Below are 6,100 nucleotides of genomic sequence, written 5' to 3'. Positions count from 1 at the left end.
ATTGAAAGGCATAGAAATATGCTCCATGCAATTTCTATAAATGAATAAAAATGCATTCAGGATTTAAAAGCATTCATTTTAACATTCGTGGATCAATATTTCTAAAAATCTGAATTCAATTCATTTCAATTCCATTCCATTTTTGTTTGCTGAGATATTTAACATTGGTACAACAGAGTAATTCCGAGATCTTCGATTTGCCGCATGCAAACAATTTCTTACCATTTGATCACTAATTTGACGGCTTGGCATGATTGCTTCCACAATTCATCGAGCTGTGATCACTGAGTATCGCACATAAAATTTACAATGGCACAATCTTCTCGTGCAGTCGATGTGATATATCTCCGATCTTATCCTCGTCGTAGATATAAATTTCTCGTTTGTTGATAATAAGACGAAATACGAGAAACTTCTGATTAGTTTATGTCAAGTTATCTTGCAATGTAAGATTGAGAGAAACCTTCTTTTATAAGCGCAATAATCTGTGCACATTAAAGTTGATTTATAAGGTGTACAACTTTGCTTCCGCCGTTTTTTTTCCGAAATTCGAGGCTTTATTGTAAAAAACTGGTTATACATTTATGATTCAAAGTATTCTCCATCGCTGGCCACTACTTTCTCCCATCTTTCGGGTAGCGTACAAATCCCGCGTCGAAAAAACTGGTCATCTTTTGAGGCTATCCACGAATCGATCCAATTTTTTACTTCTTCATAAGACCGGAAGTGCTGGTCAGCCAGGCCGTGTGCCATTGATCGAAACAAGTGATAGTCAGAGGGAGCCACGTCTGGAGACGGCGGGTGGGGTAGGACTTCCCATTTCAATGTTTCCAAGTATGTCTTGACCACTTTCGCAACATGGGGTCGAGCATTGTCATGCTGCAAAATCACTTTATCATGTCTCTCGTTGTATTGCGGCCGTTGTCTTTCAATGCTCGGCTCAAACGCATCAATTGCGTTCGATACCGATCGCCTGTGATTGTTTCAGTCGGTTTTAACAGTTCATAATACATTTCGCCGAGCTGGTCCCACCAAATAGAGCATGACCTTGGACGTCAAAATCACCGTTCTTGAAGCGTTGAAACCACTTACGACACGTTCTTTCACTAATAGCGGCCTCACCATAAGTATTTGAGAGCATTCGATGAGCCTCAGCCGCAGATTTCTTCATATTGAAGAAAAAAATTAAAACCTCCTGCAAACGAAATGAATGACGAGAATTTGGTTCGTACACTGACATTTTCAATCGAGAATAACTTTATGATGCAGACACAAATGTTTCTATGGAGTTATGTTGACAGATGCCCAAGTTTATTGTATGACGTCTATGATCTATTTATTTCGACCACTTACCGCTAAAGCCATCTATAGGAAAACGGCGGAAGCAAAGTTGTACACTTAATAGTAAATTGAAAATCTCACACTTTCTTCTCAAAAAGAAAACTAAACAGTTCTTTGGATAGTACAACATGTACAACAACATGAAAATGTTTCCAAAATAAAAAACTACAAAAACTACAAAAACTACAAAAAAAAGAAATATTCCTGACGTATTTAATGGAATAGCTAGGCAGGTTCTTATTCACTATGTGTTAGTGCGTATATGTATATGATGTGTGTGTGTGTGTGTGTATGTGTGCGTGCGTGCGTGTGTGCGTGCGTGCGTGTGTGTGTGCGTGCGTGTGTGTGTGCGTGCGTGCGTGTGTGTATGTGTGTGTGTGTGTGTGTGCGCGTGTGTGCGTGTGTGTGTGTGTAATTCTCATTTCCTTCAGAGATAAAAAATTTTTTATGCTAAAATTTATTTTGTCAAGTTCTCTCTCTTAACAGTTTTATGGCAATTCGACACAATTGTCGAATTGCCATAAAACTGTTAATAAACTGCTAATAAAAGGAAATTAAATCATAAAATCTTTTCTTTAATCTTAGAACATAATAGCACACCAATAAATAATATTTAAAATATGTAAATAACAGTAGCTTGTTTTGTATTATTTTCTTATCAGTTTGTTGTTTTATATTCTCTTTCATATTCTTCTCAGTTCATTTTCCTCTTTTCTCGTATTGATGTAAAGAAAGTTATTTTTAGTTATTTTAACAGCGATTTATGAGATTGAGGTTACAGTTTAAGGGTTTATTTATTAGCAAAAATTAAAATTAAAATAAAAATATGTTCATTTAACTTTTCTACTTATCTACAATTCTACAATAAAATGATTTCTTGTTATATTATTAATCATTTTCCTAAAAATCAACTAAATTTATAGCTAATCGATATTACAAGATAAATTTTTCCCAACCTCAAATTCTAACTTTCTCCTTTCTACTAATTATCAATCTTTGTATTCACATTTAGATAAAATGACTTTTGTCCTTTTATTAAGCATGATTTGAACAAATAACTTTTATTTTTTAAATTTTCGTTAAGCCCAAGATATTCTACAAAAACTTAAAGTGCTTGGTACTACAGGATTTTCTCTTATATTGGGTTGTCCGAAAAGTTCGTGCCGACTAACCTATATAATTTAATAAATGTGTACTAAAATTTAAATTTTCTGCATTTCAAGTTTCCTTCAACATCGGCACGAACTTTCCATACAATGCAATATATGAAGGAAAAACTTACATGGTGCAAAAAACAGAAATTTACAATTTTTTGTGGATTTTTTAATACCGATTTATACTTTTCCAAAGATATTTAGGTTTTTTTCTTTCTTTATGAAAAAGGATTTTTTATTCTGTATAAGAAAAACGAATTGGTTTGAGAAATACGAAATGACATTCCGTCGGTAACTCCAGCATCCCCTTAAGAGGATCTTAAAGTCGCCTATATTACCAACTAAACCATATAATTTTTGTATAACAATTTTTTTTTTCTTCTTTTACTAATTCGAAAATCATTTTCCAAGATTAAAATATACACATTAATATGCTTTACTGATTCGAAAATCATTTTCCAAGATTAAGATATACACATTAATATGCTTAGTGAAGAAGAGAAGTTGAGAACGACAAAAAATTTCGATAAAAATCTTCTTTACCTACTTCTTAATCTAATATGGCGCTCTAGAGCTGTCACGCCATGACAGCATTTACTTCATATAAAAACTGTGCAATTTTATCGGTTTATTTAATAGTAATTTCCAGTAATTGCTTCAAACTAATTAGATGGCTCCGAATTAAAAAGATAGTATTACTCGAGTTGAGATAACTTGTTAATATTTGAATATCATTCGTCTCATCTGAAGAGAGCTTACAGATCATGGCGGTCGTATCGTAAAATTAAAGCCCATTGTAAAGCCCATTCTACAATAGGCAGTAGTAATAGTGAATTAAAGAATAGATGTAGAAATCGACTAATTTTAGTTAATTATCCTTCTCATTCGACTACGATTAATTGATTTCTACTCCTTAATTCATTACTGTTACTGTCCATTGTAGAATGGACTTAAAAAAACTTTGCAATAACGGATAAGTTTAGTATAAGTGCTCTAATGTTTGTGATACTCGATTTATTAATCTTATAATGTTAAAAACTTGATTTGACTATTAAATATATTTTATTAGTGTTGGATGTATTGTTGAATATTTGTATTCTTAACTATTCTTTTTCATGTCTAAATATATCTGATTATAATACAATATGTGGTCTGTAATTCATTAATAATATATAACTATATTGAAACTACATTCAAATGTAAATAGACAGATTTTATGTTATTTACAATATGGCTATCGTTTTAGTCGGCTTTAAAATCCCCTTAATTTCAACCGTAGATGTAAATCAGGGTTAAATTTATGATAATACATGCTTTATTATTAATTGACATGCGCTACTAATAGTAAAACATGTAACTACTAATAGTAAAACATATCATTAATTTAATCCAGATCGGTTCAAATTCACTAATGTCGAAAACTTTATAATATTCTTTACTGCGAGTGAACATGTATATACTCGGCAGAAAAGAAAAGTTGCAACAATTTTTTTTCGATAGGTCTTGTCCAATTTTACAATGTGGTTTGCTCACCGCGCGATTGGTTCTTACTTATGAGTCTATTCAATTACGTTCAATCGTCAATTTTGAAATTCATTGTCAGTCTTGCTTGTAAAGCAAGAATTCCAAAATTCATCGAAGAAATATCGCAATCTTTCTAGTGAGTGTACATAAATGAAAGAAAAATACATTGTTGTATTATTATTCTTTTGATCGATTTATTGTGCCCGGAACCTAAAAGATTACTCATTAATTAATTAAATTTTTGAAAGAATATAATATACATGCAAGTTTTATCAATTTTGTGAACCAGAGTTTTTATTAATGTAAAAAAGGAAAAATAGAATTTTCTTTAAGCTGGCTGTTTACTTAATAATCAGACAAACAAAATTAATTCATATTAATTAGAAATGCTTTGCAAATTTTCAGGAATTGCCATGGAATTGCCATCTTAGCTCATCTTCTATCGAAATTTATTTAGCAGAAATCTCTATATCTTCATGGAGAGAAATAATTACAACTACTCCGAATACATCACTTTCTGTTGGAGTTCTAGTCGTTTATTCTCTAGGATTTGTTGCACAGATAAGAAATAAAGAAATATTATGTTGCTTCCAATAATTTTATAGATATAAAAAAGTAAGAGATTTTTGATAATGAGAAAATGAAAAATAAATTAAAGTATGTTGTCAATTAAAAATTTTAATTAATTACATTAAATTTTATCTAATATAAAATAATGGATGTGTTAAAATCCATTTCTAAATTTTTATGTATCTTTATAAAAATTAAAACAGTTACAATATCTAATACATATTAATTTATACATTAAACAAATTTATATTATTTTAGAACAATTGGAGACTGATAACAGCATTTTTTATCATGCTTTCGATATTGTTTCTGTTATGCAATATTTTTTTCATCCGTGAGAGTCCTGAGTGATTGCTTTTAAAAAACAAAAATGAGGCAGCTCGAATCTCTCTACTTCGAATTCGTGGTCTGCGTCAGGAAACGGTAGAATTCCAAAAAGAATTTGCCGAAATGAGGAATTGCAACAAAATGGCAAATAATTATGAAATGCCAAGAAATTATCAATCAAATGTTGTTTTAAATATAGAGGCTGAAAAGGGGTCATCTTTAAGCTGGAATATGAAAAATAAGCTCAAGCGTATCCAAAGAACAACACTTTTACCAGAAGTATGGAAGCCTTTTGTGATATTAAATCTCTTTTCTTTGACAACAATTTAGTTTGGATTATATGTGATTATTACTTATGCTGTCGATATGATTAGGAGAATCGATATCACAATAGATTCCTTCTTCATCACAGTCATAGTAGGAGTAGTTCAATTAATAGGCAATATAGTAACTACATTTTGCAGCATGAGGTAACTATTTCCTTTGCTACATTTTTCATAACATAAGTATATTATATCATATGAAGATTGCGAACTACATTTTATGTAGTTCGCAATCTTCATATGATATAATATACTTATGTTATGCAAAAATACATAAAAGGCAATATCAATTGCAATAAGAGTTATTAATAATAGAAATTGCATCGTTGAGAATAAAAATAAGCGCAGATTTGATATAATTTTATTGATTTTAAACTTAATGAAATATAATATTGTTAGTTAAATATTTTGAAATATAATATTGTTAGTTAAATATTTTTTATTAAGACTTTTGTGATTAATCCATAGGTCATATTATTACAATACAATGATTGTCAAACATTTATTCCGGATTGAAAACGTTACTTCATAAAAGTAATAGTTTAATAAGTTTCCGTTATTGTTACTTTTTGTAAAATGTGACTCATTACTAATTTAAAAATATAATGCCGTTATCTTTACTAAAATTATAAGCAAAGTTGACAAATAAATTGTTATTTCTAAACGTCCATACCATTAAAAGTTATACTTTTTTTGATAACGAATGGATAACAATGTTACATTTCCTTCTAATAATGAATAATGTTCATAACACAGTTACATTTTTGAGATAATGGTTTCTAGCTACTTTTATTGTTACTTTTTATCATGTAAAGGTTATAATCGTACACATGTATAACTAAAGTAATAAAAAATATATAT

At 30.1% G+C, this 6,100-nt stretch overlaps 1 pseudogene; it reads left to right on the top strand.

Annotated features, from left to right (window-relative positions):
* The window catches only part of LOC108692189, a 25,563-nt pseudogene that overhangs the window by 13,825 nt on the left and 5,638 nt on the right, over window positions 1-6,100 (top strand).

Source organism: Atta colombica, unplaced genomic scaffold (genome assembly GCF_001594045.1).
Source record: "Atta colombica isolate Treedump-2 unplaced genomic scaffold, Acol1.0 scaffold65, whole genome shotgun sequence".
NCBI lineage: Eukaryota > Metazoa > Arthropoda > Insecta > Hymenoptera > Formicidae > Atta > Atta colombica.
The sequence above is the reverse complement of the archived record's forward strand: the minus strand, read 5'-3'. Positions and strand labels throughout refer to the sequence as shown.